This window comes from Delphinapterus leucas, chromosome 16, assembly GCF_059928025.1.
Source record: "Delphinapterus leucas isolate spDelLeu-1000000601 "Yukka" chromosome 16, BTC_Dleu_Yukka2, whole genome shotgun sequence".
Lineage (NCBI taxonomy): Eukaryota > Metazoa > Chordata > Mammalia > Artiodactyla > Monodontidae > Delphinapterus > Delphinapterus leucas.
The window spans coordinates 49495597-49518524 of record NC_143144.1 but is presented as its reverse complement, the minus strand read 5'-3'; the positions used below and the strand labels follow the sequence as shown (position 1 = coordinate 49518524).

Here is a 22928-nt window from a genome sequence, read left to right as displayed (position 1 = left end):
TGCTGGACGAGGTCAAGAAAGACTTCATGGAGATTTGAGATGGCATTTGAGATAAGCCTGGAAAGATGGGTAGAATTTCAATGACCCAAAAAAGAGAGGGAGGGGGATCTGGGAGACATTCCAGAGAAGAAGAAACACTTGAGCAACGGTACAAAGACTGGGAAGTGGTATCAGGATAGCAAATCCCTTTTATTTTGCTGAGATGTAGAATACAAGTCAGGCAGAGTATGAGGTGGGATTATAGTATAACAGGCCTTGAACCAGACTAAGGATATTCTACTTCACGTAGTGGAATAGGATTGGGGGTAATGGAGAGTTTAAAAAGTGATTGGATCTGCACTGGAGAAAACTAAACCTGAAAATGGACTGGAAGTAGAGGTTATCATCACCCCAGCCCTGGTTATTGTGATTGACTAGGAGAAGCATAATAAAATGTGAGTTTGGAGGACCAAAATGATGACTTTTCAGAGAGACTGTCTAGGACCTGGGAATTGATTACAGGAGGAGATGTGATAGGAAAGATCCAAGGAAAACTAGATTCCCTCCTATTCTTCTGATATATGTTAATAATATATTAATTGTATTATAATAAATATGTTAATATGGTATAATAATACTATCTTACATATCATATATGTACATACATGCATATTTGTGTATATATAATATATAAAACGTGTTATTTAATATAATACATAAACTATATATTACATATAATGAACCATTGCCACTTGGTACATTTAATCTTGAGTTTTTGCTATGCTTGGATTTGCATGTGTGAATATGCAGATAGCAAGCCACCTATTTTCTCTTCCAAAATAAGGATCATCTTCTTGGTCTTCTGTTCTTTTTTACTTCCCCTGGTCTCTTCTCCTGTACACCTTTCTCTCTTGAGGCTAATGTGGTCCCCAAAGGCATTTATGTTTCTATTACATCACTTACAAGTGTTTCCTTTGGCCTACAACTTTAATATATGTAATGTTTATATATATTATATAACACATTTATATATATTTTAAACAAACTTTTGCAGATGTAGTTAAAGTTACACACCCTGAGAAGGGAAGAGTATACTGGATCATCCAGTTGGGCTCAACCTTATCACATGAGTCCTTAAAAGTGGAGAATCACTTCTTTTTCCCAGCTGGGGTCAGAGAGAGAGAGAATGAAGACAGAGCCAGGGTCGTGGAGATGTGATGTTGCTGGCTTTGGAGATGGAGGAATGTGGGCAGCCTCTAGACACTGGAAAAGGCAAGGAAATAAATTCGCCCCAGAGCCACCAGAAGGATGCAGCCAGAAGGCACACAGATATGATGCTGCCTCCCTGGTCTGCCTCTTCCACTACTAGTATGGCTAAAGGCCTGAGGAAGTCACTCAAACTCTCTGAGTCTCCTTGGCCTCAACTAAAATGGGGGTGATGCCTTGTCACGGAGGTTCAGGAGGTACAATCAGATCTCAAATCCATTGTCCCGTGCTTCTCATGCACAGGCCAGTCAGTAGGAAGTGTCAGGGCTTCTGCAAAGATAGCTAATTGAACATCACTTTATCAGACCATGTTCCTTCTCTGTTCAAAACCTCCCAGGGGCTCCTCTTCTTACTTATAGAACAACCTAAAGGCTTCCCCTGTTCTCAAGGCCTTCATGACACAATCTGACCCCACTTCCTCTCTGACTGTATCTCTTTCTGCTCTTCTCCTTGCTGACTTTGATCCAGCCATACTGGCCACCTTGCTCTTTGAGGGGGCACACCAGGCATCTACCAGCCTCAGGACATTTGCACTTGCTGTTTTCTCTGTCTAGAATCCTCTTCCTCCATATCCATATGGCTTTCACCCTCAACTGCTTCAGATCTTCACTCAAATATTACCCTCTTTATGAGGCCTTCCCTAATAGCCCAACTTAATATTGCAGGACCCCCAACCAAACACTCCTCATCCCCTTCCTCTACTTTAGTTTCCTCCACGGCATTTTATCTTTTAACATAATACATATTTTATTTATTCTGTTTACAGCAAAACACATTCCATGGGAATGTAAGCTGTATCAGGGCCCTTCATGGGAGACATAGAATAGGTACATCATAAATATTTGCTGAATAAACAAATCAGTGTGTACACAAATCTACCTGTAATCAAGAAATAAATATCAGCATTGTCTCCCATTAAGGACATCCCCTTTCACTTTCAGATGAAAAATGAAGTCAAAAGAATGGTAATCAACTTGTCATTGAACAAGGAAGCTGCAGCTAAGATCAAGCCTTTGACTGGTCTTGTTGAGCCCAACCAGCTCAAAGTAGGAGTGGAAACATGATCAAGGGCCGCAAGACCCAGCTCTTTTCTCCTGGACAGAGAGAAACCAGAGAGAGCCGGCCTTCCGATTTCCTATCCTTCCTGGTTTCAACCAGTCTCTAAAAACCATGAGAACAGTTTGTCTCAGTATTTCAGTACTTCCGCTTCCAGGCCCAGGAAAGAGCAGGAAGTGCGGGGGCGTGTGAAAATTGAGAGAAAAGAAGAATTAAACCTACTACATGTAAAGGGCTCAAAGACTTCCTCTGCAGCCTCTCACAGCACATGGGTTTTAACATGCTTTCACTGAGCCTAGGGGGACCATTCTCAGGCAGAAGACCAAAACCCAAAATGCAAGTGTTGGTACTCATTCATCCAACACAGACTTACTGCAGGACAATTTTGTGCCCAGAGGAAGACAGATATGATCCTTGTCCAAGTGAGCTTACACTTCACGGGGGTATGATTTAGAAGGATAAACTCATTTCAGGATCTATCTTCCCAATAGCCATGCCGAGTAGGCTGAGTTTCTAAAAGGGTCCCCAAGGGGTGCCTTAGACTATGAGGAATTGTATGTAGGGTTTAAGGCAAGCTTTAGAATAAGGCCTATGAAGGCTCTAGTCTTGGCTTTGCTACACTTACTAGCTAAATGTAAACTTCCTAAAGGAAGGACTGTGTTTATTTCATTTACCACTCTATCCCCAGCACTTAGCATAGCACCCAATACTCTTAACAAATACTTGCTGCCTAAAAATATTAAACTCTCAGAGCCTCCATTTCCTCGTTTGTAAAATGGGATTACAAAACCCAATTCGTGGCTTCCCTGGTAGCGCTGTGGTTAAGAATCCACCTGCCAATGCAGGGGACACAGGTTCGAGCCCTGGTCTGGGAAGATCCCACATGTCGCGGAGCAACTAAGCCCGTGCACCACCAACTACTGAGCCTGTGCTCTAGAGCCCGCGAGCCACAACTTCTGGGCCCGTGTGCCACAAGTACTAAAGCCCACGAGCCCTAGAGCCCGTGCTCTGCAACAAGAGAAGCCACTGCAATGAGAAGCCTGCGCACCACAATGAAGAGTAGCTCCCACTCATCACAACTAGAGAAAGCCCGTGCACAGCAAGGAAGACCCAACGCAGCCAAAAATAAATAATTTTTTTTTAAAAAAACCAAAAACCCAATTTGTGAAGTTACGTGAGGATAACATGAAACTGAGTATGGCAGTGCCTGGTATATGATAAGCATTCATGTAAATGAACTGCCGTTTGGGTGGCAAGGGTGGTGGTCTGATGGCAGAGGAGGTTTAGTTAGCTCTGGGTAAACTGTAGCACATTCCTATCCCTAAAGATTTGTTCTATCTGGAATCTTGGACTAAGCATGGGCTTGATGAGTTGGATCTCAGGGTGATCCATTTCTGTTAGAAAAGTCCTGTTCAAATTGAGCCAGAAACTCTGGAAAGGGGAAGGATGTGTTTTACATCCCAGCTACTGCGGTGGCTGGCAGCAGAACTGAAAGAGCGTGACTCAGCACAGCCCACATGGGGGGCTAAGGCCCCTCCGTCTCTGCTGTGGGACTGGAGGGGGGAGGGGTACCAGGCTTAATTGCATCTGATAAATGGATTGCAAAGAGCAAGGGTAGGCAATTGGAACATTTTCCCAGCCATTCCTCTGTTAGATTCTCAAAGCTAAAAAAAAAATGCTAAATGTCCTTTCCCTAACTACCTATCTTCACATGCAGCCCAGCTAAGTTTCCCTTGAAGTTCACTAGCCCACTTCCTTAGTAGGTCTACAGGGCCATCTACCAACCTGCAGGGGTTAAATAAAGACCGAAGGCCTTTCTAGAAGCTGAAAATCCTAGGATTCCTTCAAAGCTTTGGAGGTTCAGCTCAGAATCTCCTTGGTTACAAGGAGTGGGTCTCAGAGCTTCAAGCTGAGCCATACTTTTTGGAAAACTGTGCTCTTTCTAATACTTCTCATAAAGGTACTAATATAAATGAGATATCTTCCAGAAATAAAAGCAAATAGCCTTGAGCTGGATGCCAAAGACATTTGTGAAAAAGATCCACAAGAATAGGATAGGAGCAGCCTTGTGTGCAATAATCATTTCAGAAGTGCTTGATGATACACGTGGGTTTCGTCTCAGCAGTCGAGGTGGAAATGGGGAATGTCTTCTCAAAGGAATAGAAAATGCAATGGCAATGATTTCAAGTCATGGTTGATATTACTGGATTTAACCATTTATGTTACCTTTTCCTAATTTTAGACACCTAGCTTTAAATTAACTGCTCTAGGGCTTCCCTGGTGGCGCAGTGGGTAAGAGTCCGCCTGCCAACGCAGGGGACAAGTGTTCGTGCCCCAGTCCGGGAAGATCCCACATGCCGCAGAGCGGCTGGGCCTGTGGGCCATGGCCGCTGAGCCTGCGCGTCTGGAGCCTGTGCTCCGCAATGGGAGAGGCCACAACAGTGAGAGGCCTGCGTACCACAAAAGAAAAAAAAAAAAAATTAACTGCTCTAATAAAAAGGAGCAATTTAATTAGTAATGGGTAATAGGTTCTTTTGATTTTTGCAAGGACTGTGGTGAAGACTCCTGAGTTCCACTTCTCTAAATAACCAACTATTCCTCACTGTCCTGTAAAACCACCGCAGCTGTGGGGGAGAGAAACATTTTAGGAACGGTTCAGAGCAAAGTACCAATTGAAAATCTTCTCACAAGGCAAGCAGCATCCTTCACTCCTTCATCCTTTGACTGAGGCCCTACTGTATGTGACTCCCTGTGCTAGGTATTGGGAATACAGGGTGACTGAGGAATGGGGCCCCAGCCCGGTAAGAGGCCTCTATGTAAGCAGACAAATGCAATGAAATATCGTGTGTGGTACCCAAAGCATATGAAAAGTGATGAGGTTTGGGGGAGTCAGACTGCATCTTAAAGGATGACTAGGAATCTACCAGCCTGAGAAATGATGGAGCAGTGGGCCAGATACACAGGCTCTACTTCCTTTGGCGCTTTGCTTTATGGATTAAAGCTGCCTGAACCATGTAAAGGGACCCACAGTTACCTTCAGAAGGGAACAATGATGTACCTTGTCCTGAGGTCTTTACTTTTGCCTCTAGAGCTAGAAATACATTTTCTCAGATGTCTCTTAGGTGAACCTTCCAGGCAGCTACATCTGGGGCCATTAGTGCTACAACTGGACAAGAAGAAATGAAGGTGTGAACACTGCAACAGCCTTGTTGTGAGCAAGGTGACTTCATCCCCTCCCCCCACCTTAGGTTTGAAATTGAGAAACCCAGAGATGACTACAGCCCTAGGCCACTGCGTGCAAAAATGGGAAATGTCACTCACCAGGTCCTCCCCTGTGTTTAACCAGAATTGTCAGCCCATAGATTCAGGAACTAAATGGCTTGATCATTTTGCACGTAAGCCATATGCATTGGTCCAAAGTAGACCAGTGAGCAACAATTCAATTTAGAGTTCACTGAACCCTCTGGTTTGGGAAGGAAATTGCTGGTAATCAATTGCAGCAAGCACACAGGCTCAGGGCCAGGAAGAGAAAAATCACTTTAATGGGCAAAGCAGATGTTGCTAAACTCATTGCAAAAGTGAGATGGGCGCGGAGCCAGGCCTTGCATGAGAGATGCTGATCTGTCCTTCTGAATGAAGAAAGCAGAGATACTTCAAAACAGGGGTTCTACGAGGAAAGCCAGAGGTCCGTGTCCCCGTTAGATTGATTAAAAGGAAATGCAGAAGTGCTCTGGTGTCCCATACACCATAAGACTTAAAGCTGCTAACATCTCATAAGGATTTTAAGCAAATCCAGAATACTAGCTAAAAACTACCTGAGGAGTCTTCATTCTGTTCTCAGGTGACTATGGAATAATGGAAAGAATTATTCAATCAACTGAATTATTCATTCAATTGATGGGGGAATCATCAATTCGTTGATTCCACCATCAAGAAGTTGTATGACCTTGGGCAAAGTTCTTACTCTTTCAGTCTCAGTTTTCTCAGCTATGAAATGGGATGAATCTGACTTATCACCTGAGACCAGCTGTGAGGATTATTAACATGTCTGTAAAGTACAGTAGAGAAATGCACTTAAGCAATAACCTGTTTTCAGAGCCCTGACAAGACTGGTGCCATTAGGATGTGGGAGAATTAGTTTGTGATGGAACGGGGAGGTGGAGGAGGGTGAATTTCTGGTCCAACAACCTCTAGCTTTGCCACTGCCTCTCAATGATGGATTACTTCACAGACCAAACATTTATTTGTATGTTTCAGTGGATAAACTATCTCTCAAGCATATAAGAGTTCAGAGAGTACAATATCAAGGCCCAAGGAAGGTCACCATGTATACCAAGAATGTTTTCATAAAGTAGCTTCTAATACAAGCCCCCTAAAGAAAGAGTCGATTCTGATTCCCCAAATTTGAAACATTCCTCATTTACCTAATTCCCACTCATTCTTTAAGGGTGAACCAGACCCCTCCTCTGAGAATCATCACAGACTGCTTTAGACCTCACCGTCTCTACCTGTTCAGACATTGCCCCTGTTTTTATCAGCTGATTTAAACCCCTCACAGAACAAGATAGGTTCAATGTCAGACTTATTCATTAAAAGCTTTAAATGCTACTTCTCAGTTCTTTGTCCTGCAGTAGTAAACTGTCTCACATTACTCTTTACCTGAATTGTGCTGATCTCGTCTAAATATTTTGTAACTTCCTGGAGTTCAGATATTGATCATAAACTATTTAAAATCTCCAAACCAGAAGACAGAGAGACTAGAGGCTTCCCTTAAATTGACCAGCTGTGTTTTTTCTTACCTTTTCTAAGTCTTACTTCTCTCATCCGTAAATTGCAGGTAATGACAGTGCCTTTCTCCTAGGATTTGTGTGAGGATTATAGAAACTCAGTCCTACACAGTGCTTAGCACTACCATGTTAGCTGAGTAGAAACTGTCACTCTTTTAGAAGCTTCTTCACCCAGAGGGACTAGCCCATGCCTAAACACCTAGAATATCAACTGCATTCACATCCTCTGAGATTTCTAAGCCTCAGGCCATTTTTATAAAGTAGTCCCCCTTCAGAAAGCTGTGTCCCGCTGAAAATTGGTTTCCAAGTTGCCCTCAGCTTTAGAATGTCCCTGATAAGTAAGCAAAGCTGCTGAGGGACTTTGGCAGTGAATTTCTGGGGGCTGGTGAGAGGAGGATGTTTACCAGAGCGCAAAGGCCAGGTCCTGAGCAGAGAACATTTTGGCCCAGATAGAGCTCAGAGAAGGCATTTTTGCCAAGCACAGACTCCATTCTCAGGTCCTAAAGTCAGCGTCAGAAACTAAACAAACCTTCCCGGGTTCACATTTGTTTACTTTTGGCAAAATGCAACTTCCTGTTTGAAAGGAAAGGGGCAGTAAAGCTTTCTATAGCCTCTCGGACATAAAGCCTCCCCTCGAAACAATTGATCTGTTAAGCATAAATGAATCAAACCCACACAATGGGGATCTCCCTTCCCCTCAAAATATGCACGTTTTAACAGGGAAAGCGCTCAGCAAAACCAAAACAAATATTTTTTCAACTGTTGGCCCATGAGGATTATTTAGGCCGTTTCTTCTTCTAAGAGCAAGAAAAACAGACATCAGGAGAGAGCCAGGCTACATGTGCTGTGTCAGGAAAGTCACTTCGACACACTTGGGGGTTGAGATTTTGGTTACACAGAAAGTCAGAAAGTTTAAGTTCCCACAGCCACTCAAACCACATTCCCCAACATGAAGAGAGATCACTAGCTCTTTCATGATGTGACTACATCCCCTGTCACACCCTCCAGGGTCCTGAAATTCCCTTGGATCATCCCATGCCCTGCCCTTGGGTTTGAAGGCCGACTGACAACCCCTCACAAATCTACCACAAGCCTTTTACAAGAACCCTAGATTACTTACTCTGTGTATATGAGGGGTGAGTGGGAGTGTCTGTAATTAATTTTTAGAACATCTAGCAAATTTAGCATCAACCTTGGGTTTATTTATAACCCAAGCACTCTCTATAAATCTTGGATCTTTTTGTCATAAAATATTAAATTTGTAAGGGACCTTAAAAATCATCAGGTTAACACTTCCACACTCATCCATATACAGACACATAAATAATACAGATGAAGAGGGAAGAGGTCTGGAGAAGTTTCCTCCCTGGATTGTAAACTTCTTGTTCCTCAGAGCAAGAACTATTTTATGTACTTGCGTTCTCCATCAGAGTTCTATGACCACAGTAAAGACAGGAAGAAAGTGGTGAATGAACAAGTCCCCGTCTGCAAAGTCAGGGGCAGCACACGGGACTTCTCAGCTCTGTGTGGTCCCCAGAGCCCTACCTCTTGTGTATCCACTAGATTGTAAGCTGCTTGAGGGCTGGGAAGGTAGCTTATTGTTCATTTGGACCATAATATCCTAGGCATTGAACTTTGCAAGCACTTGATAAAAATATTTTGAGTAATGAATTAGTGACTGAGTAGATGAACACAGTTACACGAATGAGATCACTAAGCATCTTTCTTGAGTGATTTCAGTATCCTTCCTGAAAGGGGACATTCTTTCCTCCTTTAGGATGCTGGATATAAGGAGAAGTAGATTTGTACATGTTCCATGCCTCCTTTAAACCCTTTCATTTTGGTTTAGATAATTATAAAAGTGAGAGGCAGTTATGACTGGAGATCTCACCCCCCTACAGTATTGCCAGGTCTCTTCCCACAAACTAAAGCTAACCAAATCCATCATCTACTTAAACTTTTAACGAAAGGTTTGGCCCATGTCTCGGCCCATGACCCCCTTATCTCTGGCTCCCATCTGCCAATCTGTCTTATCTGCAGCCTTCCTACCAAGTGAACTTCTCCAGGTTTGGGGACTTAGTGAGATCTTTCATGACCTCATGCTGGCGGGTGTGCTGAGGTCTCTGTCTAGAATATACTGCACTAACCATGACCACTACCATCACCATAGACACCTCACCACTACTACCAGCACCATTTTCACCACCACCACCATCACCCACCACCATTTCCATTCAAAACCAACCTCCCGGGCTTCCCTGGTGGCGCAGTGGTTGAGAGTCCGCCTGCCGATGCAGGGGACACGGGTTCGTGCCCCGGTCCGGGAAGATCCCACTTGCCGCGGAGCGGCTGGGCCCGTGAGCCATGGCTGTTGAGCCTGCGCGTCCGGAGCATGTGCCCCGCAACGGGAGAGGCCACAACAGTGAGAGGCCTGCGTACCGCAAAAAAAAAACAATCTCCCCACCATCACCATCACTGCCCCTCCCCTACCATTACCATCCAATGACCACTACCTACTCACTACCTTTTTAAGCTTGAAAAAAATGTCTTCTTCCTCTCTTAATAGCCAGCTCAAGTGGAACTTCCTAAATCCCTCCTGAATTTAGTGCCAAGCCCCTCTCTGATCTCCAACCGTCACTTGTTCTCAACTATGTAATTGCCATCAAGCACGTTGCCTTGTAGTTTATTCTTTTGCATGTCATTTCTAAGAGTTCATATCCCCTGCTGGACCCTGAATCCCTGACTCAAAAGAAATATTTAGGGAGGGTCTGAGCACGGATCGCAGAGCAATGAGGGTTAAGAGGAAGGAAATGTATGAGGACTGGTGGCACAAACCGTGGGGTGGGGGCCATCCCCCCAAGCAAAAGCCAGAAGGTTTCAAGAGTGACTGACCTTGCTCCGCAGCAAAACTGTGGTCTGACTGCTCTTATAACCTGCCTCTTCCGTGTTTCTGGGCTTCTCGCTTCCATTCAGATAGTCATTAAACAAAATTACACAGCACCTGTTCCGTACCAAGATGGCAGCCCCGTTGGGGAGATAAATAATCAGACCACTCTCACGCAGGATTAGGATAGGGTGAGGGTGGGATTGTATGGGAAGCGTGTTTGGAGGTCAGGGAAACCTCCAAGAAGAAGTAAGGTTTAGACTGAGGTCTGACATCTGGATAAGGACCAGCCAGGTAAGGGGAGATGAGAAGAGTCCATGATTAGGAAATAGATTTTTTTGGTTTTTGAACGTAAGAAGCTGATTACCACACAGCTCCTTGAACTTTCCATTCCCACAGCCTGGAATGCTCTGCTCCCAGATCTTTACATGGATGGCTTCTCTTCACCTAGGTCTCAGCTCAGATGTCACCTCCACAGAGAAGCCTTCCAAAACCACCCAACCTAAAGGATCCCCGTTTCCAAACACTCCCTAGCACAGTGCTTTTCAAACATTAACATGCATAGGAATCCTGGAAGGAGTGGGACGTGGGATCTTGTTAAAATACAGATTCGGATACGGTAGGTCTGGGGTGCCTTCTGAGATTCTGCATTTTAACAAGCTCAGAGATCATACTGGGTAGCTCTAGCTCCAGCATATCAATGTCTGATTTTTTTCATAGCTCTTATCACTATATGAATTTATCTTGTTAAGTGTTTCTATTTATTGTTCTCTCATACACACAAACCACCCCCACCGGAATATGAGTTTCATGAATTTAGGTATATTTTTTGTCTTTTGTACTACCATATCCCCAGGATTTGGCATATAGTAATTGCATATCAAATATGAATGAATGAATGACCGGGAATGTGGCCTTCTAGCTCAGGGCTACAGCTCTCCCACATACTAGGCTTCTATAGCAGGACATCAGTACTTCATGCCAAAGGCCACTGTAGGAAATCTCGAGAATCGACCAATGCCACAACTGTGGGTCAGCGTGTAGCCAGGGTTTCACGGTTCCCTCCTCTTTATTTCACCCCAGCTTCCACCATGAGCTCATTCCAGTTTTAAGAACATGCTGTCCTTTCCTGCTCAGCTTCTGATATAAGCCTTTGGGTTTCTAGTCAAAGCTACCCTCCCCATCTGAACCCTGCTTCAGTGGAATTCTTGGATTCTGCACAGTCTTTGCTTTAATCGGTCTGGCTTTTCCAAGGTGTTTCCTTGACCGACAACCAACCTGTGCTCTGAAATTACTCTTAAAAAGGCTTCCTTCTGGTCAGATAATGAATCTCATTCTGCTGCTCAATGAGCCTTTCTACGTGGGATAGAGCAAAGTTTCCAATTTTTCATTTTTTCAAACTAGATTCCTTTTTCTAAACACCCTCTTTTTTCTCCCTGACCCCAGTGGGCACAGATCAACACTGCCAAGCGTTTTGGAGCATCCCCTCAAAGTCAAGTGCCAGGTCTGGTTTGGGGAATTCCGGAGGCAGACATGACTCCAGTCCTTGGAGGATAGATCTCATGACAGAGGGAAAGCAGCCTACACACAGAAAGAGAAACAACATCCCAATGCAAGATATATAAAGTGCCAAATGGGTGATACAGGACACCACTGTGCCGTGCAGAAGAGAGATGGGCCCAGGAAGCCCACTTTGTTGACAATGCTTTGCCCTCCTTGTTCTTCCCACTGGCTATTCCTTCTCAGTCTTTTTTACAGCAAGTGTTCCCTTCCTTGCCTCTAAATGTTGACATGCTCTGGGTTTAGCAATGGGTCTTTTTCCCTTCCATCTTTATACTTTCCTGCTCTGGGAAATCTCAGCCATTTACATGACTTTAAATATTACCTCTATGCTGACAACTGCCAGATTTCTATCTCTATCCCCAGACCCTTCTCTGAACAACAGGTTTGTATAATCAACTATTTGGTTCACAGCACCACGTCGACGTTTTACAGACATCTCAAGCTTTACATATCCAAACTGAAGTCTTGGATTCCATCTCCCTGTCACTCTCTCTCTCTCTCTCTCCCTCTCTCTCTCTCACACGCACACACACACACTCACACACACACACTCTCACACACACACACACACACACACACACACACACACATACTGATAAACACCACCTCCATTTAAATTCTGTTCTTCACCCAGTTTTCCATTTAAATAGCTGTTCAGGGAAACAAAAAAACAGATTAAAATCATCTTTGATTCTCCTCTCTTGCTTCCCCTACATCCAAACTGAATCAGTTAGAAATTTAGGAATTTATAAAAATTTAGTAATGTATAAATAATATTTAACTTGCAATGATTTAACCAAATAGGAATTTGATTATATTTTTCAGAAAAAAGTCCAAAAATTGGCAGTCCAGGGTGTGATGGCAGCTCTGAACGTCATCAGAAATCGGGCTCCTCTCTTCCTGTTTCTTTCGTGGGTAACTTCATCCTCATCTTGTTGCCTGGCCCCCACCCCGCCTCCCCCCCCACACACATCCCACCCCCACACACACACCCCTCCCCGTCCTCCAAGATTACGGCTCCACCTCAGAATCTGCCATCCGTGCAGCAGGAAGAGGGAGGGCAAAGGGAAAATGTCATTCGGCGATTGAATTCATTTCCTTTTAAAGAGCTTTCCCAGACTCCCTGCCCAGAAATTTCTTCTTGCATCTTTTTGACTAGAACTATATCACATGGCCACCCTCAGCTGCAAGAGAAGCTGGCAAATATAGATTTATTTTTTATGTTAGGCCCATTGTCACCCCAAACAACATTTACATTATAAATGTTATATAGTTTATATTATATAGCATTATATTAGTAAGGAAGAAGGGGAGAATGGATTGGGAAATCAATCTGAAGCGTCCGCCACAAAATCCATCAGCAAGCTATTATTCCTACCTCTAAAATATATCATAAATTCACCCTTTTCTATCTACACTGTGCCAGCATCATGATCCCTCCTACCAAGTTACTGCAATAGCTCTTTAAGTTAATTTGATTCTCCATCTGCTGACCTCTACTTCTTTTTCCACTCAAGTCAGAGTAAGCCTTTAAAAGCATATATTGTATCATATAATTCTTGTGTTAAAGTAGCTGTTACTTGCTACTTCAAGTAGAATAAAATCCAAGTACCTATCTTATCCCACTGGCCCTATATTATTTCATCCTTGCCTACCTCTCTAGTTTCCTTTTGTTGTCCTCTATTCATCCACTCAAACATATTTTTTGAGTGCCAACTACATATAAGCACTGTTTTAAGCACTAGGGATAAAGAAGTGAACAAATCAGACAAAAACACCTTCCTTCATGAAGTTTACACTCTAGGGGAGGAAGACATAATAAACAAAATATGAAAGTAAGATCGTATGTTGGGTGGTCCTGGGTCATTCACTCTGCTCCAGCCTCACTAGGCTTCCTTAAGTTATTCCAACTCTTTTAACTGAGGGTCTCCTCTGCCTAAGATGCTCTTCCTTTACCATTCCCAAACCTTCTACATTATCCTTTGGGTATCAGCTTAAAGGTAGCTTCTCCAAAGAGGCTTTCTGACCACTCATTCTAAAATAGGACCGTCTTGGTATTCTCTTTCAAAGCGCCTATCACCTTTTGAAATCAGATGGTTGGATGGATGGATGGATGGATGGATGGGTAGATAGATAGGTGTGTGAGTTCATATGTTTAATTGTTCAATATCTGTCTGCCACTGACGATTAATTTTTGTAATTGCAGAGATCATGTCTACTTTGTTCGCCATCCTAGCCCCAGGGCCTAGAAGAGTCAGTTCCTAGTATATGGAGGCACTTAATAAATATTTGTTGTTGGATGAATAAATCAGTGAATGAGTGAAGTGGATGTGATATTTTTAAGCCTTTGAAAGGCAATAGCAGTACCTTGATAAGCAGAGACAGAGGAAAAAGGTTTTTGTAGACAGAGGGAATTATGTGCACAAAAACAAAGAGGCAGGAATGGCTTGGTCTGTTTTGCTGGGCAATTAGCCATTTGGGGCTAGAATTAAGGGGCATGATGTTAGAGGGATGGATTGGAGACAGATGAAGGAAGGTCTCTAATGCTTGGCCTTATTTGGGGCAGCATTAAAAATAAACAAATAGAAAGCAAGCTCACCTTCACAGAATAGCGCCATATCTCTTTGGGACAACCACCCCCGACCCCGACCCAATCCAAAGTCATTGCAGCAAGTCACTCAGAGAAAACAAAAGACAAGAGAAGTCCACAAACTTGGGATTACTCGCTGGTTGGCATACAAATCACCTCTTTCCTGTTAACCAACTTTACATTTTAGAATTTTTTCTTTTTGATTATAAAAGTAATACATATTTATTATAGAAGATTTGGAAAGCACAGAAAAATATAAAACAGAAATGAAGTATCACTACTCTGAACATTAACGTAGGCTTTCACTGACAAAGAAGTTGCTGGGAAACTTCGTCATGGCCCTGCAGAGTATACTGGGGGGCGGGGGGCCAGTGGTTGTGGAGAACATGGGGGCAACACCAGTGACTAAGCAGCTGGGACAACCACAGGAGGAATTACTAACTTTGGATTCAGTGAGTCTTTGGTGTCTGGCATTGAAAAATCGTGTTACTCCTTTACCCTCGGTTTCCTCATCAGTCAAAGAAGGAGTTTTCTGATCAGTGGTTTTCAAAGTGTGTCCCTTGGAGCTTTGTGGAGCCCTTTATAAAAGGTGAGGGCAAAGGCTTGACCTCCTCACCTCTCCTCCCGGCAGCAGAGATCCACAAGTACCTGTTTTTCATATTGGCTTTTGGCCTAAGTTTTATATATTGGATTTTTGTTGTTCTTGTTTATTTTGTTTTACTTTTAACAACAGATAGGGGGACTAACACAGGATTGCAATTCACCTTTCCAGATACTCAATAAAGTTACTTTGAGCTCTAACTTTTTTGTTTGTTTGTTTGTTTTTTTTTTCGAGCTCTAACTTTTCATGATGATTCTAATTCCCTTCTGGTAGAAATCAATATAGACATGAACTGGGTGCAACTGAAAACTCCTTTTGCTATGGGCCTAAAGGAACTTCCTAAAGATTCTAAAAGTATCAAGGTGTTCTAATAGAATAGCATATATCAGCTCAGCTACAGCAGTATATGAATTTGGACAAGGTATTTAACCTCCCCATGTGTCAATTTTCTTATCTGTAAGGTGGGGATCATGTCACCTACCTATTGAACTGGATACAGGGAAAATGAAATTACAGCACATACACAGAAATGCCTAGCACACACCAAGAAATACAGCAGTAGCTTACATTTCCTGACTTCTTTCTATATGCCAGGACCCATGCTACATATCAAATATACAGTCTGTCATTCAATCTGCACACAAGCCTATGAGATAGGCACTTTTTGTATTACCATCTATTATTGTTCCCATAATAGAAACTGAGACGTAATGAGGTTAAGTAATGTTTTAATCAATTTTGCACAGAGCTTGGATTTGAACCTAGGTAGTGAGATTCAGGAGGCTGTGCTATAAAATGAATCATGGTCACAACAACAATATTAACCACAGCTCACATGTTTTGAGTGCTTGCTTGATGGTAGACACTGTTATGAAAGCTTTGGCTCATTTAATCCTTATGTCAATCCAATGAAGCAAGCCCTGCTTTTACAGATTGGGAAACTGAGATGCAGAGACGCTAAGTGCTATCATCTCTCTGCTGACTTTTTAAAGTTGATTGCTTAGAACTGGCTTCAATTCCTCAGGTAGTTTCTCTACTGGACATTAGAAGCATATACGATTGTCTAATTGATCCTTCTGAAAGCATGGGAAAAGAATTACCCTCTAGAATGAAAACTCCCAGCGGAGGGAGTGCATTCACTCAAGATTTACCACAGTGAAGGGTAATCGTCCAAGACTCCTTTCCCTCCCACTCTCCATTTCCATTCAATTACAGGTCCTGCAATCTCACCTTCTGAATATGTCTTTAATTCCTCCCTTCCTTTCCATCCTACCTTGACCACTTTAGTCTGGGCCATTTTGTCTCTTCCTCCCACCTAATTTCCCTGCTCCAGTCCTGACCTCTGCCCTACTCCTCTTAAACCCACCCTCCACCCTGCAATTTCCCCATTAAATGACCTACAGAATAGAGTCCATGCCTTCACATTGGTCCCCAGCCTCATTTCCTAGCTTAAAATATATATTCTAACATCAAAAAATCACTCATGGCGGGGAGGGACTGGGTGTTTGGGATTAGCAGATGCAAACTAGTATACATAGGATGGATAAGCAACAAGTTCCTATCGTATAGCACAGGGAGCTATATTCAATATCTTGTCATAAACCATAATGGAAAAGAATATGAAAAAGAATGTATATATATGTATAACTGAATTACTTTGCTATACAATAGAAATTAACACAACTTTGTAAATCAACTATACTCAATAAAATAATTTTTAAAGAAAACACTCATATTGTCATTTCCCACCTCCATGTCCTTTTACTTCTCTGTGTGGAACTTCTTTCCCATTTTTCTGCGTGTAGCTAACTCTTGCTCTTCCTTTTTTTTTTTTTGCGGTACGCGGATTTTTCACTGTTGTGGCCTCTCGCGTTGCGGAGCACAGGCTCCGGACGCACAGGCTCAGCGGCCATGGCTCACGGGCCAAGCCGCTCCGCGGCATATGGGATCTTCCCGGACCAGGGCACGAACCCGTGTCCCCTGCATCAGGAGGCGGACTCTCAACCCCTGCGCCACCAGGGAAGACCTGCTTTTCGTTTCTTGTACAGCCAGGTTAACCATGCTCCTCTCTGCCAGGCTCCTCATGAACCCTGCATTCTCAGCACGTGACGCTGCAGGTATGTTTATAGTCTGTCTACCCCACCACACCATCCATTTCCTGAGGGCAGCCACAGCGGTGTTTTATTCTTCTCTGTGTCCATGACCCTCAGTACAGTGTGTGCATATGGTAAACACTCGATAAATATTTGTCTAAAAATCAAACCAAGGCAGGGAATGAGAGATTGTAATGTGCAGTGTGTAAACTTGTTAGTTATAAGTAATATCCAGGGAACGCTCCCAAGTTTGAATAATTCTATTAAGCACCTAACATGAGCCATTTGCTCTTTCTTTGTTTTGTTTTGTTTTTTATTTGACAGAGGTTTTTAAAATTTTATTTTATTGAAGTATGTTTGATTTACAATGTTGTGTTAATTTCTGCTGTACAGCAAAGTGATTCAGTTATACACACACACACATATTTTTTAAAATTCTTTTCCATTATGGTTTATCACAGGGTATTGAATATAGTTCCCTGTGCTGTACAATAGGGCCCTGTTGTTTATCCATCCTACATATAATAGTTTGCATCTGCTCATCCCAAGCTCCCAATCCACCCCCCACCTCCCTCCCTCTTGGCAACCACAAGTCTATGAAGCATTTGCTCTCCAAAGCACTCTACCTTATTTCCTTTTCGAGATAGTCCTATGAGTTAGGTGCTGTTACTGCCCCCACTTTATAGATGCAAGAGCTGAGAGAAATTAAGCCACTTCCTAGGGTCACAGACCTAGTAAGTAGTAAGAATGTGGTTTGAATCTGATTCCAGGGTCAATTCTCAACCAATAATGACAAGTTTATAATGCCAACTGAAAAACATCTATCATAAACCCAAGGCAAGAGCTGACGGTGCTGCAGACAGGAGACCAAAATAAGGGTGTAATATCTGTCTTAGAAAGAGAACCAAGAGAGATTTATAATCAGCATAAACTGTCAGGGCACAGCTGGTGTCAAGAAGAGGGTCACCCAGCTCACACATCTACATGTTGCTCTGATCATTGAAAATGAGTTGATGCTATGGCCATATCCATTTAAGCCACTGTTTAGCAGTCAAAAGGAAAGGGCTTGGAGTCAAACGGCCCAAGGTTTCAACCTCAATTCCATTGATTTTTAGCAGGAAAAGAATGATCCTCTCCAAGCCGCTATCCTCATCTGTGAACTAGGGATATTGATACTTAACTGGTTTTGAGGTTTAAAGGAAATAATGTTAAGTATCTAGTGATGTGCCTGACACAGAGAAGGCACTCAAAATAGCTACTATTATTACTGTGAACTTTACTATTATCATGCAAGCACCAAATCAGAAATCATTCCAGGAAGGGGGAGGTCATACAATGTACATGGGTGCTGGGAATCCATCCCTCCCTCTGGGGGTGGCAGTCCATCAGGATCTGGGAAGACATCCTAAGAGCTGTCTATAGCCAGAGACTACTGATTGCACGCTCTTCGAGCGGTGGGAACAGCTCAGCAGTGTTCATGATGTAGCCTGAGAAAAAGGCCCTGGAAGCTTCTAGTGTCGCATTTCTTTTGATTTCATTTTAAAAGCTAATGGATCAGAAATGTAAGGATGGGTCAGAAAATGAGGTCTTTTGGGATTCTCCATCTCTTCCAGAATCTGGTCAGAACATCGTTGAAGAATAATGTTCCATCTAGCCCTTGAGAAAGGTGATGTTTGCATTCCCTGAGGTCTCATCACTGGTATTGATTTGATCAACTGCTGATAAACTGGGTCTTTTCAAAGACATTTTTTGCTAACAAGGCATTGCAGGTGGTGAATTGGGGTGCTGTTTAAAAGCCTTATTCATGAACGACCACTCAAGAGTCTCTTTTAACGATCTTGACTAGACCAGGATTGGAATAATTTAAAGAACTGATAAGAAAAGGCTGAAGGAGATTGCCCAGCCATCAACCTCTGGGGGTGCTGAGAAGGCATCCCACCACCTACAGCTCCCTCATCCACATCCTACTCAGAGGGTCCTTCTACTCCTCCCTACTTCTCATTCACCCCACTCCGCCTCTCCTGCTGCCCACGTCCAGAACACCATGCTGTGTGAATGAATATAGGCCAGGACAGTAGAAAACTATGTCCCGAAGGGTGACTAAACTCATCTCACTCCCTGCTTTACCGTATTTTTTATGAGAAAATTCCTTTTGATCCATTCAGGAATGCAACATTTGTGTATGTCAAGGAGGATTTGTACACTTCCTTGACTCAACTGTAATAATTTTAAAAAGCTAATATTTCTGGAGGGTTTACTGTGTTCCAGGATCTGTCTTGAGAGCTCTTAACGTATTTTATATAATCCTCAGAATAACCTCATGAGGTAGGTACAATTATTATCCCCATTTTATAACCAAGGAAACAGAACCTGAGAGATAATAGGTAACTCATTCAGTCACACAGCTAGTAAAAGAAGAAGGTGTTTTTTAAACTTAGATATGCTAAAGTCTACACTAATACTCTTAACCTAGAACCTTCTACTATACTCCAGTGCAAACTGTTTACTGACTGCCCCATAACAAACTACTCAGGGGGCTCTGACATCAGATTCTGTGACCATATCTGAGAGTCCTATATCTTTTTAAGATAAATTCAGAAAGACAAACTCTTCCCAGGTGGCCCTTTCTCTTATAAAACCTGTACCAACAGCCTAAAATATGCAAGAAGAGCATGGGCAGAAGACCCCAGTGGTCTGCCCTGGGCGCCGGGGCATGCGTTGCTCTCTAATTGGCCTCAAGGCTGCCCAGACTTTGATCTCTTCAGCCCGTCCCCTGCTGGTGCCTTCATAACAATGCTTAAGTCCGATACTGCCCCAGGAAGTCCTATAACGGGTCAAGATGAAGAGTTAGCAGACGTAAGATCCTTTCCCAGCACCATTTTTTGGACTTGGTTTGAGGGCTTCAGCCTGAGCATAGCAACGACACTGGAGAAATGTACAGAGCCGAGACAGACCGCAGGGCTCTGAACCATAACCAGCCCTGCCTGTCTCCTCGCCGCGGGCACCTAGACCTCTGGATGATGAATGGAAGTGCTGGCAAGATGTGTTCTCAGTAACCGCATGTGCTCTTTCCCGGAAAAAACAAAACAAAACACAACAGCAGGGTCCTCTGAGTTCATAGTTAGCATGTGCCAGGGCATTGTCTCATTTCATCTTGACACCCCCTGTAACGTTTATCTCATTAAATCCTTATATACCCAAAGATCTGTGAGGTTGATACAGACAAGAAAACTGAGGTCTAGAGAAGTTAAGCAAACTGCTCAGCGTCCCACAACTAGTTGGGGCCAGGATTTCATCTCAGGTGGTCTGACACTCTTACTCTTCACCATATTTTTATTCTATACTCCATGAAAAATGAGCTAACCAACATCAAGGTTTTCAACATAGCTTGAATGTAGCCATTTTCATCAAAGACCCACAGGGCTTCCAGATGGATGCTATACACTAACCCATTCCAGTTATGAAGTTCCCCTGCCTGTTGTGGTTCAGCTTTTACATTTTGACTGGAGGAAGACCCCACAAACACAATTGAGTAATGGCAAGCGTGAATATCCAAGATCGGCTACTGGAGATTTTTGAGTTGACAGTTCCCACTTTGCAGTCCCCATTTTGAAGAGTGGTGGTGTCCTGGATTGCTCCCAGAAAGAATGATCCCTTCCAAGACTGGACATATAATAAAGAAGTGGACAGAATAGAGAAACTAACATTGGAAAACTTCAGTGTTTCCATGAGGGAATTTCTTCCCAGCATATCTCTAGAAATCACTATGTTTTTTCTGAATCCCAAACCCCAACAAAAGTTGGTCAAGAAATTGAGAAAATGGGGAAAATATTACAATTACATTGAGAAAACTAAAGCCTAATAATCAACTAAGAGACGTTTGAAGGAATCCACTGACATCAAGTAGAAAGCAAGAGCAAACAGCTGACACAAGCAGCCAAGGGTTGAGGCCAACATTTCAGGAAAGTGGACCAGCTTCATGTTGGAGGGAAACTGTCCCCATCCAGTCAGCTGATCTTTCTTTGTAGCTGTTGCCATGTTATAAGTGTGTGTTCATTGTCCTGTTAGCTGTCAATGGTGAGTTGTTTTGGGGAAAAAAGTAACAGTAATAAATTTATATGCATATATACTTTATTAAAAATTCTATGAGTATACTAAAAATTAAAAAGTTTTGGAAGTAAAGTAGTTCTTAAATTGGCAGTTTCAACATGAGATTCTATTGTGCTATTAAACTTGCTGGGACATCCAATGTTACATTATTTAAATACTACCTAATAATATTTACTGGCATTTTCAAGCATTTGAATGTTTACTATAGGCTATAGTTCCTTGCAAATACTACTAAACCTAATGTTTCTTATTTATTAAATACATTTTCTTAGATATTCATGATCATAAGTAAAGAATGTGAAGAACGTTGAAGTACTTTAAGAATCACTTAGGATTTGGGGAATTCCTAAGAATTCCTGGGAATTCTGGTTTCTCATCTCTGAATCCTGAAGATTAATATCTGTTGGAAATTTGGAAACACCAGAATTCTTAAATGAGACGATTGACGTGGGAAAGATGGAACATCCTTTTGCATGCCCAAGAGCCTATTCTTTTCAGCTCCTGGAAGCAGCAGGGGCAGCCCCCTACCCACATCATCCCACTAGCTGATTGCTAACAAGTTACAGCTGGCATGAGCTCGCAGGCAAGAGACTTGGGATCAGCTGTGAACTCCAATATGCTCACTGCAGTGGGCAGAATTCAGTCTGCTTTTGATGGAGCCATGTCATACTGTCAGTATCATCCATCTGTAAGTTATTGATGGCACTTCAAGGACTGCTTAAAAAAAAAAGATAAAGCCAAACCTAAATCCAAAGAAAAGAAGAACAAGCTCTATTTTCCAGAGACAACATGTGGAACTTAGACAAAATTTTCCACCCAAATTTGTGCAGCCAAGATCTAGAGAAAAACCTATCCCAGTAGTCGGGACAAAGAAGGAGTCAGAACCTACCATCAAAGGTGTAAAATCGAAGGTGGATACCCCAAAGAACATCCCACAGACAGTGAGCACAAAAGGCTCCCTGAGAACAAGCAAGATGCCCGTGAGTGCAGGACAAAAGAGAAGCTGATGTGCCTTCTCTTCTCCTTTTTTTTTTTTTTAATATTTATTTATTTATTTATTTGCACCATGTCTTAGTTGTGGCAGGCAGGCTCCTTAGTTGCAGCTCCAGGGCTTCTTAGTTGCGGATCGCTGACTCCCTAGTTGTGGCACGTGGGCCCTTAGTGGCGGCATGCAAATTCTTAGTTGCGGCATGCATGTGGGATCTAGTTCCCTGACCAGGTATGGAACCCGGACCTCCTGCATTGGGAGCATGAAGTCCTATCCACTGTGCCACCAAGGAAGTCCCATCTTCTTCCCTGTTTTTGTACCTCCCTCCTATTCATGGCAGATGTGTTCAACACGAGAACACCTTGTCGTGGTCCTCTTCTCTGAATGGAAAGTGCCTGTTATTTAAGAAAGACGGTTACTCCCTTCATGCTTTCTAACTGAACTTTCCTTATGCACCTTTTGTACCTTTTTCCCCAGTGGGCTTGGGCAGCCCACCCACTCACTTGTGTATTTGTATATAGAGGGAAAAAAGTATATACATATATACATATATGAAGATATGTACATATTGCAAAAAAAAATTTAAGCAGTTTGAGGACAACAATTTATCAAGAAAAGTTCATTATTGCAGAAGGCTAACTGTCTGTGCATGGACATTGTATCAAGTTTCTTCCTCTACACATGCACCTCACTCACAGAGCTAACTGTTTTGAAGTACTTCACGCAGATGCTACTCCAAAAATGAACATATAAAACCCGTCAGGTTATCTTTGTGCAAGGACCCATGCCAATCTTTTCTCCAACCATTCAGTCTGAGTGTATGTGCTGTCAAAATGTGGTCTCCTGCAGTTTTGTTTTCATTTCATTTTATTTTATTAATGAATCCAAGCATTTCTTTAGAAAAGATGTAGTGGTGGCACGTCTTTAGAGAAGCAAACAACATACTTCACAGACAATCCCCAACTGCAGTAGCAAGCAAGTACTCAAACCCTTCCCACGAAGAGTGATATG

General features: G+C 42.8%; 1 long non-coding RNA gene and 1 pseudogene across 3 annotated transcripts in view; both read left to right on the top strand.

Moving 5' to 3' along the window:
- LOC149747280 (uncharacterized) overlaps positions 1–12443 on the top strand; it is a 32053-nt gene extending 19610 nt beyond the window's left edge. For all 3 annotated transcript variants that reach the window (XR_016388105.1, XR_016388106.1, XR_016388104.1), the window contains one exon: positions 2187–12443. This is a non-coding gene — a long non-coding RNA (uncharacterized LOC149747280). The remainder of the gene's footprint in view (positions 1–2186) is intronic.
- Positions 12444–20274: 7831 nt separating this feature from the next.
- Positions 20275–22324, top strand: LOC149747279 (mediator of RNA polymerase II transcription subunit 6 pseudogene; annotated as a pseudogene).
- Positions 22325–22928: the final 604 nt, after the last annotated feature.